This window comes from Neoarius graeffei, chromosome 10, assembly GCF_027579695.1.
Source record: "Neoarius graeffei isolate fNeoGra1 chromosome 10, fNeoGra1.pri, whole genome shotgun sequence".
Lineage (NCBI taxonomy): Eukaryota > Metazoa > Chordata > Actinopteri > Siluriformes > Ariidae > Neoarius > Neoarius graeffei.
Window position 1 is genome coordinate 71,768,543 of NC_083578.1, and position 13,242 is coordinate 71,781,784.

The 13,242-nt window shown below is 40.5% G+C and overlaps 1 protein-coding gene across 1 annotated transcript in view; it reads right to left on the minus strand.

The window, feature by feature from the left end:
* The window catches only part of spats2 (spermatogenesis associated serine rich 2), a 104,985-nt gene extending 91,964 nt beyond the window's left edge, over positions 1-13,021 (minus strand). Inside the window, exon 1 of the mRNA XM_060932197.1 lies at positions 12,946-13,021. The gene's annotated coding sequence lies outside the window, so the exon portion shown is untranslated. The remainder of the gene's footprint in view (positions 1-12,945) is intronic.
* Positions 13,022-13,242: the final 221 nt, after the last annotated feature.

Genomic DNA, 13,242 nt, shown 5'->3' on the forward strand with positions numbered 1-13,242 from the left:
TGAATTTGTGTTGAAATTGCAAATCGCAACATAGCGAAATCCTGGAGGGTCTGGCATATTCACAAAGAACCATCACCAAGACCCTGGCTTTTGGACTTGTTGCTGGTACCAGTCTGGATGGTCCTTTTTGCCTTTGGGGTCCAGAATCTCACTCTTCCCCCCCCCCCCCCAAAAAAAAAAACAAAAACACACAGGACCATAAAGCATTTACCACTTTATAACAACATTACCATTCCTTCTCACAACACTTAAAAGATGTTTAGGGACTGAAGACACCAGGTGATGAAATGAGTCGGGTGTTATTTTGTCCCATTCTCCCTGCAAACAGGGCTTAAGGTATACAGCAGTACGGGGTCATCATTGTCATTTTTCATTTCAAAATTCACCACACATTCTCTGTTGGGGACAGGCACCCTCTTCCTCCACAGCCATGCTTTTGTAATGTGTGCAGAATGTGGTTTTGTTGAAATCTCCCTGGAAAAGACGTCATCTTGAAGGCAGCATATGTTGCTCCAAAATCTCAATGTACTTTTCTGCATCAACGCTGCCATCACAGAAGTCTAAGTTACCTTTGCCAAGGGCACTGACAACCCCATACCATGACAGATGGTCCATTTTGCCTTTGGTCCAGAATACACATTGTCCACTTCTTCCAAAAAAAAAAAAAAGACCTGGAATACTGATTCATCTGACCACAAACCAAGTTTCCACTGTATGATGGTCCATTCCAGGGGCCTCAGAGAAGAAGTCGACAGCACTTCTGGACACAGTTCGCAAAAGGCTTCCTTTTTATGCAGTAAAGTTTTAACTGGCATTTGTGGATGTAACTCTATAATGTAGTGCTTGAGAAAGGTTTGCCAAAGTAATCCTCAGCACAGGCGGCACGGTGGTGTAGTGGTTAGCGCTGTCGCCTCACAGCAAGAAGGTCCTGGGTTTGAGCCCCGTGGCCAGCGAGGGCCTTTCTGTGCGGAGTTTGCATGTTCTCCCTGTGTCCGCGTGGGTTTCCTCCGGGTGCTCCGGTTTCCCCCACAGTCCAAAGACATGCAGGTTAGGTTAACTGGTGACTCTAAATTGACCGTAGGTGTGAATGTGAGTGTGAATGGTTGTCTGTGTCTATGTGTCAGCCCTGTGATGACCTGGCGACTTGTCCAGGGTGTACCCCGCCTTTCGCCCGTGGTCAGCTGGGATAGGCTCCAGCTTGCCTGCGACCCTGTAGAAGGATAAAGCAGCTACAGATAATGAGATGAGAATGAGATGAATCCTCAGCACGTGATCATATCAGCTACAGATGAATTACGGTTCTTGATGCAGTGCCGTCTGAGGAATCATGGTTCAGCTTAGGCTTGAGCCCTTGTCCTTTCAGGCACTGAAATTCCTCCAGATTCCCTGAATCATTTAATGACATTATGCAGCATAGAGGGTGAACTATCTAAATCCATTCTTCTTTTTTTCTTTGAGGAACATCGTTTTTAAACGTTTCAATTTTCTCGTGCATTTCTTGACAAACTGGAAATCCTCAGCCTCTCTTTTCTCCTCAGAGACGAGGCCTTTTCTGGACACTGACTGTACCAAATCATGATTACAATCACCTGTTTCAAATCACATCGTTATTTAATTATTCTACCTCATTACTAACCCTAAATTGCCCCGTCCCAACTTTTTTTGGAATGTGTTGGAGGCCTGAAACACTGTAATGGATGTATATTAAATGAAATGATGCTGACCAGATAAAACATGAACTATCATGGGTTCATACTGTATGCAATGAAATCAAAGTCAAAGTAAATTTAGAAATCGCTGCTTTTTTTTTGTGGTTTTTTTTTTTGCATTTTCCATACACAGGGTTTTCATTAGTATGGAAAACAACAGATGAAATGTGAAAAGTAACAGATTAGGCTGGGGGTCACGGGGGCCACCCATGTGGGTCCGGGGCGGGGGGGCAAAGCCGAAAAGGGTTGTTTTACAATCAGGGTACAAAGTTTGTATCACAGGGGTCCAAAATTCAAATTGATTCAAACTGGTTTTTAAAAAAAAACTATCAAATCTGCACTTTTGGAAATTAATACACATATGAACATAGGCATGTGTAATAGTTTGTATTATAAGATTAAAGGGATAGTTCGGGATTTTTGACATGAATCTGTATGGCATCCCCATCAATAGTGTCGTGCAAACACACTGACTTACCCCTGACAGCATCCTGTGAGTCCAGTTCTTGTCCAGGGGGTCACGAAAGTAAAACGTTTTTCGTCTCAAAACAGTATGTGTTCAAAAGAGTGATATATTTGCATCACACAACCGTTGCCAAATAAAAAGTCAGACCTCGAAATCGCTTGGCACTATTTTCTCTCCTTCGGTATCACTGCGCGCTGTCATGTTGACATCTGTGCAGGAATCAACACCTTTCCCATTGTTTGGCAGTGATTAGGAGTTCAGATCAGCGGCGCTAACAAGCTAATTTGAGAGCAAGAACAGCGACAAATTTATCACCTTCTATAACCTATACAATACTATATTTGTGAAAATGGTGCGCACTTGCGACTATCCAGGCTGTAGCAAAAAAGATGTGGCTGAATCTCCGCACACGTTTCACCGTCGTAGTCAGACATGTTGTCGCTAACTTTGCTAGCAGTAAACAATGTAGTGACGTGTCGGTCGCGAATGATCCGGTTCAAAGAGCCGGCTCTTTGAAGTGAACGACGGGAGCCGGCTCTTCGGTGGGAGCAGAGTTGGGGAGCCGAATTAGTTTTTTGTCCTTAGGTGCCTCAGAGAGAGACAGAGAGAGAGAGAGAGAGAGAGAGAGAGAGAGAGACAGAGAGACAGAGTTCAGCTCAGCTGAAGGATGATTGTCTATTTGACAACCATGATCATTGTTTTGTTGCCGTGAATTCCTAAAGCTCATGATATAAATTGTCGCTCATAAATTGACAGGTTCGGTCGGCAACCGCCTTGGCATGGCCAGATTAATCTGCGGTATACAACGAGACAGCAGTCATTATAACAGGAGCATATCTGCTGTTCCAGCGGCTTCTCATTACTGGTGGAGCAGAGTGCGGCACTTTTTTCTCTTTTTACATGTGCTCAAGGTGCCACATATTTTGTTGCACATTGTTCTGTGTTTGTTAAAATAATTTCCAACTTTGCTTCATAGTTTGTTAGGCCTGATTTATACTTCATAATTTATTTTGTGGCATTTTGTTCAAGGTCGAGTGTGAAATAAAGCCATAAAGGATAAACAGTTGAGGTCTTCTGTGTATTTTATATTGGTAATATAACACAGTTTTGCATTATGTTTGTGAGAAAATAATTTATTAATTGGTAAGTAAGTTTTATTTCTATAGCTAGAACATTGTTACACTGCTATACTTTACAAAGCTTTACAATGGCTACAAAAACTACAAAATAAAATGGAAAACATCCTATTGATAAAATATAAATAATGTAATTAATTAACTAGTTAATTGCAGCAATTAAATCAAAAATAAAATCTCAGGAGCCGTTTGGGAGCCGAAAGAGCCGGCTCCTTATAGTAAGAAGAGCCAAAAGAGCCGGCTCCCGAAAAAGAGCCGAAATTCCCATCACTAAAACAATGAATGAAACAGCCGTGGCGGTCACCTGGCGGCAACGCGCAGTGATAAGAAGGGAGAGAAAATAGTGCCAAGCGATTTCTGACTTTTTTATTTGGCAACGGTTTTGTGATGCAAATATATCACTCTTTTGAACACATACTGTTTTGAGACGAAAAACGTTTTACTTTCGTGACCCCAACAAACTTGCCGGACTACTTTCGTCTGGACCAAAACTGGACAAGAACTGGACTCACAGGATGCTGTCAGGGGTAAGTCAGTGTGTTTGCACGACACTATTGATGGGGATGCCATACAGATTCATGTCAAAAATCCCGAACTATCCTTTTAAGTGTAGCTTTAAAAGAACAGTCCACCGTACTTCCATAATGAAATATGCTCTTATCTGAATTGAGACGAGCTGCTCCGTACCTCTCCGAGCTTTGCGCGACCTCCCAGTCAGTCAGACGCAGTCAGACGTGCTGTCACTCCTGTTAGCAATGTAGCTAGGCTCAGCATGGCCAATGGTATTTTTTGGGGCTGTAGTTAGATGCGACCAAACTCTTCCACGTTTTTCCTGTTTACATAGGTTTATATGACCAGTGACATGAAACAAAGTTCAGTTACACAAATTGAAACGTGGCGATTTTCTATGCTATGGAAAGTCCGCACTATAATGACAGGCGTACCAACACCTTCTGCGTGCTTCGACAGCGCATTGATACCTTCACTCCTCTTCGGGCACGGCCAGGCGGGCGAATGCCCTGGTCCGTCCTCCCTGTCTATATTAAAAAAAAAAAAAAAAAAAAAAAAAAAAAGGGTACAACTCGAGCCCCATGGTAAAACTGGGACTGTCATTTTTCCGCATGAGGCCCATGGTAAAACCACACTTCCAGGAGGGGCTGCCGTCTGCCTCCCAAGCTGGCCAAGAGCGCTCCTCGTCGGGCACGGCCAGGCGGGCGAATGCCCTGGTCCGTCTGCCCTGTCTATATATATATAAAAAAAAAAAAAAAGGTACAACTCCAAGTGAAGGTATCAATGCGCTGTCGAAGCGCACAGAAGGTATAGTGCCGACTTTCCATAGCATAGAAAATCGCTACGTTTCAATTTGTGTAACTGAACTTGTTTCATATCACTGGTCATATAAACCTATGTAAACAGGAAAAACGCGGAAGAGTTTGGTCGCATCTAACTACAGCCCCAAAAAATACCATTGGCCATGCTGAGCCTAGCTACATTGCTAACAGGAGTGACAGCACGTCTGACTGACTGGGAGGTCGCGCAAAGCTCGGAGAGGTACGGAGCAGCTCGTCTCAATTCAGAGAATAACATATTTCATTATGGAAGTACGGTGGACTGTTCCTTTAAGCAGGGCTGGGAGAAACAAATGAAGTGATTCTCGGAGAGGACTTTTTTTTTTTGATAATTCAGAATCCACTACTTCCATAGTGCTTTTAAATATAAGGCTGTAAGCTTTGTGTTAGTTGTCTCTAATATTTATCTCCCAATATCTTGACCACATTTTAGGATGAAAATAATCATTTTAGATCTTTTATATTGAAAAATTAGCTGTCTTGGAGAGGACTTTTTTTTTTAAACAATTACATACTAATTTGATCAAAATAGTCTGAAAACTTACTGGCATTCAATATTAAAACTTAACTATGTTTCCAATGATATGGAACCAAATATTTGTTTTACGGTATAAAGAATGATTTAAGTGCATCCCTTTTGGAGCTACCTGTGGTCAAAAAAAGCACTTTTTCTAAATGACACGAGTAAGGTTGGGCGGTATTACGGTAAGAAGGTATCCCGAGGTATCCAAAAGTACCAACGGTATCGGTCTCATTACCGTCATTTAAAAAAAATATATAATATCTAAATAAATATGGAGTACATGAGGTCATAATATAAAATAATAAACTGAAGATCATCCCGAATAACTGTGTGATCGTATTTTCACTAATTCTATCAATTTCCTAAAGAAGTTCTCATCGCGTGCAGGGTTGTTTATGTCGTTACCATGGCAACCCTGCGTGACATTTGGAGTCTGACAGAAAGCTTCGCAAGAGACTGAGACTGCGGTTGAAAGATGGCAAGTCAAGATAACGAGTTAGTGGCAAAAAAAAAAATACAACATCGGCAGTGTGGCAGTATTTTGGTTTCAAACCAAACGAAAAGGGAGAGCCAGCAAACACAGATGAAGCTGTGTGTAAAGTATGTAAGAAGACGGTCACGGCGCGAGAGGGGAACACCTCCAATCTGAGTGTTTTGAGTAGGTTACATGAGTAACAACAAGGTAAAATAATAAAACGTATGACATTTGGGATGTGGGTAATAAACGTTTGAAATGTCATCTACTGAAGAAATGGAAGAAAACATCGTAGCGTAAACTGTTAGGTTTCTGGTGGGAATTAGCAATGCGCTTGCTATCTTTGTTGGGTGTGTTAAACCGTATGGATTTAAGTGGAATAACTGTAAGGAGTTATGTGATCAAGACAACGTTTTAAGCAAGGTAAGGCCATTTGATTATTAATTTCCCCGCCATGGCATGACGTGGGCCCATATGATTTTGCCTTGTGCAGCTATCACGCATTTGAATTAGGTTCGCCTCATTTGCACTGAAGAATATGGTTTATCGCGCAGTCTAAACGGACTTGGGTGTTGGTTGATTCTTTTTCTTTTTTTTTTTATTTCCCATGCTTGAAAGGGTATGATCCTGCTCATCGTGTACTTTTTTTTGATGGAGTAGGTGAAATAGTGCTGCAAATGGCGTTTCAACGCAGACATGTAAACAACAGTTGAATGCTATTTTCAAGATGAAGGAAGAGTTGCGTGATGCTTTGAAATATCTCTTAATCCATTCATCAATGCACAAAATTCACTTTGCTGCTTAATCCATACCACAATGCACACAATTCGCTATGCTGCTTTTAAATAGTACATTTGAGGCATAGGCGCAGGTCTGGACAAGGTCCGCCGGTATAGGCGCACGTTACACAGTAGGCCGAAACAAAATATTTTTTTCTCGGTAATACCATATACCCCGGGAAAACACAGACAGTTTAAAGGTATCAAAATTTGGATACCGCCCAACCCTAGACACGAGTAATTTTGCTAAATATGACATATTGCCATACATTCACCAAAAATAACGTGACACCAAATTTTTTTTTGCATGGTAAATAAAGCTATCACAGGGCTACAATAAACAACCAAGTTTATTTAGTCAAGCCTTTTGATATTGAAGATAAGTGTTAAATGTGATTTTTAGCTTGCGTCCCCTGATTGTAAAACAACCCTCAACGAATTTTGCAATTTCTAACAGCCAATCGTTAGCTCTCCATGGTCCATCTGAAACAGAAATTCAGCAGTCATTCCTGGGTCTCATGGCAATTACAGTTCGTATGCCACAAAGCCCAATCAAGATTTAGGAAATCGGAACATAACACGAACGCTTGCAGAACGAAGAAATTGAATGTATAATGACAAACATGCAAAATAGCAATAGCTTTTAAAATGCAAACTGGGCAGGGTTCTCCACTTTTCAAAATTAAAAGGCGGCGGTTCGTCCCCCTGAAGCTGATGGACTTTGGGCTTTTTTGACAGTGAAACTGGCCAATAAATGGATAGGAAATGCCAAATCATTGTTAAAATCATTTTACAAAAAATTAATACTCTTACTGTAACATATCTTTATTGTCAATGTGAGACTCCTTTGACATTTCAGTTGAGACTGATGCGCCTGTTGCGCATCCCTGAATTAATTATTTTTTTTTTCTGTGGGTGAAAAATAAATGAACTTCCAGGCATAAACAAAATACCCAATTACAATAAATGCATACTTTTTTTTTTTTACAATACACAAATGTTAATTGGGTGAAACCACTCCAATCCATGCATGAGCTGGTGCGCGTGCCCGAGACTGGCACTACAAAGCCACCCCGGCCTCCGTAGTTCGGGTCCTTTGACCCAAGAACCTGGAAGTCCTGCAGTAAACAAACACTGAAGCAGCGGGAAAACACAGCTCTCACCTACACGATCACAGATACGCAAAATAAAAAAACCTGAACTTAACTAATGTGTGTGCTGTTATATGATTACTGTAACTGTGTATGGTCACAAAAGACGATAGATAAGCGTAACTGTTACACAATAACGCGACAACAACCTGCGTGTGCACCCACAGAGTTATTTAGCTGCTGGCTAGTTATTTTGGCCACTTCAGGTAGCCCTGTATGCATTCATTTAATGGTCTTCTGCGTGTTAAATAGTTACAAAATTATAATAAAGCGAATACATTACGATTTATTTGGTGTACACTGATTAAGTTACTTTTTTTTTTGGCCAAAGGGAAGGCTGGTGGGCCAGAATTAGAACGTGGCGGTGCACCATTTTAAAAGCGCCCGTGGAGAACACTGCTGGGCATTTTCCGCTAGACTTACCAGTTTTTTCTGCAAAGCCGAACTTGAACAGCGTTCGCTTTCATTTTTTCGCAGTTGCCATCACACTATACCATACAGGATAGGGTCGCCATCTTACCATGTGGGAACCACGTGATATGCTATAATTTAGTACGTGCTAAATGATTGGACGATATAAGAAGGATTAGCCAATCGGTTCCCACCTTTTATCTAGTCGCACGTACACAGCCTCAGCAACCAAATGGCGTGCAAGTAACGGCATTCCTTATCAAATAAGTCTGATGAGAAAGTTTGAACAAATTATGGGAAAATTGCATTTGCCCAAAAAACAACCGAATCATTTACTAATGAAAACCCTGCATACAGTCCCAACTTTTTCTGATTTGGGATAATAAATTCAAGTTTTAGACTTAATTTGCACAAAAGCACATTGTCGTTACAAAGTACACTTGATCACCTCACTTTAACTAAGCTCTCTTATTCAAATAAGCAGCTCTGGAGCTACACATCAGCCCACTCACTACACTTACATGCACAAAATATTCAGGTTTTTACCATTATTCAGAAAAAAAAGGCAATATTCCTACCAAGCTGTTGACATGGCTAATGAAAAAGAATATTTCACTGATATTCCCCTTTACATGCATTTACCGTCCAAACTGTTGCTGGTTTGTGTACAACACACAGAGCTGACCATAAACAGGCAAGAGGCAACATGTTACAAACTGCCTTATAAACCCTGATGGTTTATTTTCGCATTTCTTGGTATAATAGCATTAATTTTACAGCATGGATAGCGATAACGACAGTGTTCACAGCGAAAGCAAGTTTTACTACCCTGATGAAGACAAAATAAAGGAAAACATTTCAGGAGAAAGCTGAAAACGAGCTTGTACCAGGTTTGTTCTAAATATGGTTTCCCTTTCGGGGGCTCTCATTTTCTGTCAGGATTTGGTAAAGAAAAAAAATAAAACATCATTTACCAGCTTAAGGTCGGTCCGTATCGTGAAATACTGTGATCGAGGTCTTGAAAATACGGACCTCAGCCCAGAGGCTTCAGTCAGTATTTTCAAGATCTCGGTCATGGTATTTCACGATATGGACCTCCCAGCTAGCAAATATATATATTTTTTTGCAGTCTGGTTTCCATCAAATCGTGCACTCTGACTGGCTCACGTGCGGTCCGGAATCCTACGATACGGACCCTGGTTACAGACCTTTGGCAACTCACTCATTCACAACAAACAGGGTAGCAATTTTTTGTCAACATTTATTTTTCACATTTCTCAGTATAATAGCATTAATTTTACAGCATGGATAGCGATAACGACAGTGTTCACAGCGAAAGCGAGTTTTACTACCCTGAGGAAGATGAAATAAAAGAAAACATTTCAGGAGAAAGCCGAAAACCTGTAACTGTTGCCAACGCCGAGCAAAAACATGACTGAATCCTGAATGACTCAATTTTGTATAAATAGAGGATTACATAGGCAGCAAAATTTAGGTTTTTTTTCCCCCCGACATGGAAGTGCACTTGTATACCGAGGAGGAAGCTGTGAATGAGGATTCAAAATAGCGGCTTGCCTTGGCTTCGTTTTCCCTTTTGGGCGCTTTGGTTTTCTGTTAGAATTTGGTAAAGAAAAAAATATATATATATTATTTACCAGCTTAAGGTCGGTCCGTATGGTGAAATACCGTGACCTCGGCCTTGAATACTGACCTTGGCCCAGAGGGCCTCGCTCAGTACTTTCAAGACCTCGGTCACGGTATTTCACGATACAGACCTCCAAGCTGGTAAATAATTTTTCTCGCGGTCCGGTTTCCATCAAATCCTGCGCTCTGATTGGCTGGCAAGCGGGTCCGTATCCTACGATACGGACCCCATTTACGGACCTCTGGTGACTCGCTCGTTCATAACAACAAACAGTAGCATTTTGGCAACATTTATACGTATATATATTTTTTTATAAGATTATCAAGAATATTATACATTTTTGCCAGCATTTCTCAGGAGAATAGCATTAATTTTACATCATGGATAGTGATGACAGTCTTCACAGCAAAAGCGAGTTTTACTACCCTGAAGAAGAAGAAATAAAAGAAAAAACATTTCAGGAGAAAGCTAAAAACCTGTAACTATTACTAACGCCAAGCAAAAACATGGCTGAATCCTGAATGACTCCTATTTTGTATAAATAGGGGACTACATAGGCGGCAAAATGTAGTTTTTTTTTCTGCCATGGACGTGCACTTGTATACCAAGGAGGAAGCAATTTGCATTACAGCCGAGAATGAGGACTGAAAATGGTGGCTCAGCTCGGCTTGGTTTTCCCTTTCGGGCGCTCTCGTTTTCTGTTAGAATTTGGTAAAGAAAAAAATAAATATATTATTTACCAGCTTAAAGTGCCATTCCACCATTGGATGTATTCTTTGGCATAAAATACAATATATTTTGACAACATATATAAATGGTATCACTAGATAGAGAAATCTTTTAGCTTCAAAATGATATATCAAACATAATTTTTTGACAACGACAAGTATATTAATTTTGCGACCAAAGTCACCTACCCTTTTAATTTCCGCGCGTGATGTCATCGGCAGGTTCCCCTTCTTGTGTACCACGTGACGTGTGACGTGGCACATATCAGCAATAGCAGATAGAACGCGATAAAAATAATACCAATAAATCTAGCTAACTGAAAGATTAACTCAATTTTTCACAATTTTTTTGGCCCCCATATACGAGGAGAAATGACTCTCACTTTGGGGGTTTCCTGGTCTAAAAATAGACCGACACATGGTACACAAGAAGGAGAACCTGCCGATGACATCACGTCATCAAGGGTAGGTGACTTTGGTCGCAAAATTAATATACTTGTCGTCAAAAAATCATGTTTGATATATCATTTTGAAGCTAAAAGATTTCTCTGTCTAGTCATGTTGTCATAAAATATATTGTATTTTATGCCAAAGAATACATCCAATGGTGGAATGGCACTTTAAGGTCGGTCCGTATGGTGAAATACCGTGACCTCGGCCTTGAATACAGAGGGCCTCACTCAGTACTTTCAAGACCTCGGTCACGGCATTTCACGATACGGACCTCCCAGCTGGTAAATAACGTGTATTCTGTCCATCTTCAGAAAAATCCTCCTTCTTCATGCAACACGTTTGATATGCAAATAGGATTTATGACGCCACCTGGCGACGTGTAGCCACATTTTCAGCCTGCACAAGCTTCTTTCCCTGAAGTGAGTCGGCAGCTCTGTTTCCCTCAGACTGCCAACTCAACACCAGTCACATACCGCACTCCGTTACTTTCCCTTCCTGCATTCCACACATCTCAGTACAGTCACAAGAATGAATGAACTTCCACATTGCTTATTAAAAGCACACAGGTTTTCAGAAACGAAAAGTAGCATGAAGAAAAATAATCATCAATTTAATACATTATTTACAGAGACAGACAGAGAGTTTGCATTTTAAGACGTCTTGGCAGGCCAATGATGAAGGACTCCGAACACATGGAGATGAATATAAACAGAAAACATGAATTATTTCAGAAATTTTGTGGAAAGCTGGGACTGAAAGACTTGAAGAGGGCAATTCCATGTAAATGTCAACCTCACCATGCAAAAATAAAGCAACATGTAATACATCAAAACCACTCCCAGAGATCTCACCTAGGCCTGTATTTTACAGATGTGAATAAGTTGAACCAATTTGTAACCAACCTAATCTGTCACTGTCAGTCTTTCTTTCTTATAATGTAAACCCCAAGCTAAAATCAACTTTGATCATGTACAATTCTATATTATTGCCACAAGCCACAGAAATCCATGCTAAAATCCACAAAACAATAGCCATCCTAAATATTATTTAAGAACTTTGATAGTTTTAGCTGATATTCAGAGAGTTTTTCAAAGGGTTATGGTGGTTAAATTGCTGATTTTCTAAACATATGCCATGTCTATTTCAACACCTGAAAGCTCACTGTCCTCAAGGACAAATCAGTGGATATAGGGAAAAAAAAAAAAAAAACATTTTATTGCTTTATCGTATAAAATAAATAAAAAACTGTACATTCTTGTAAAACAAAAATAAGAGACTTGTAATAAATAAAAAGGTGTCACCAGCAAGAACTCAATCTTAGCTAACTTGCAAGGAAGAAAGAAATATAGTCCGGATTTAAAATAAATAAATAAATAAATAAATAAATAGGCAAAAAAAAGAGAGCTAGTTTCAACATCTTAAAATTACCACATTACTTACCTAACAACAGAAACAACTACACATCTTTTTTTTTCCTTTTATAATCTTTCCTGAACTAGCCAGACGCAAACTCTGTGCAGGACATGTCGTTCGCCATCTTAGCGAGCTAGCATTTCTATCCAATGCACAGTTCTCGGTATTAGAGCTCATGTTAGCTGCTCCCGATAGAATTTGAAGTGCATTTTAATAAACGGCTAAAATCTCTCATTAAATCTTGAAGAAAAAATAATAATTGACCCAATATGTAAATAAGAAGACGAAAATGACGGTTAGCTTAACTGAAGCAAAAAAAAATAACCATTAGATGACTATGCTAGCTGATAGCTCAGTGGCTAACTGGCACAACCTCTGGTACAATGCAAGCAGTATCTTAGCAACGCGTTTACTGCTGGCTAGTCGGAGGGTTTAGCCTGTTAGCAGCTCCATGTTTATTTAGGAATAAAACGAATGCTTTCCGCGGGTCTTTATTCAACACGGGGTGATTAAAATGCTGACAGAGCTTGTTATTTTCAGCTCATATCATGTATATTTGATAGAGCTACTCGGTGTATTGCCAGGCTGCAGTGTGGATCTGAAACGGCTTCAATTCATTGAACTAATCCAAGTCAAATTCGCTCATGAGTTCTATCTGACCGAACATCCTCGAACCTAAGACCAGATGCAAGCGGGAGAGAGCCTACCTGTCGGTCTGAAGGAACCCGTGGGTTAATCTGAAGCGTCTGGGTGCTTTGTGAATCGCGCTGGGTGCTTTTTTTTTTCCCTCTCCTCCTCCTCACGCGTCTCTGTGCCGCGTCACTTCCGAAAATCGTAGCCTTCAGGCATCCGCTATCAGTGTCCTTATCTTCACACTCAGTGTCTTTACTTACAACTCTCTCTTTATTGCTTTTTATCCACTCCAAACAGCATTGTTACACTGTCTGGACACCTAGCTCTAAAGCACAATTCCCAAAACGTGCTTTGCTTGATTTGGGGGTGTT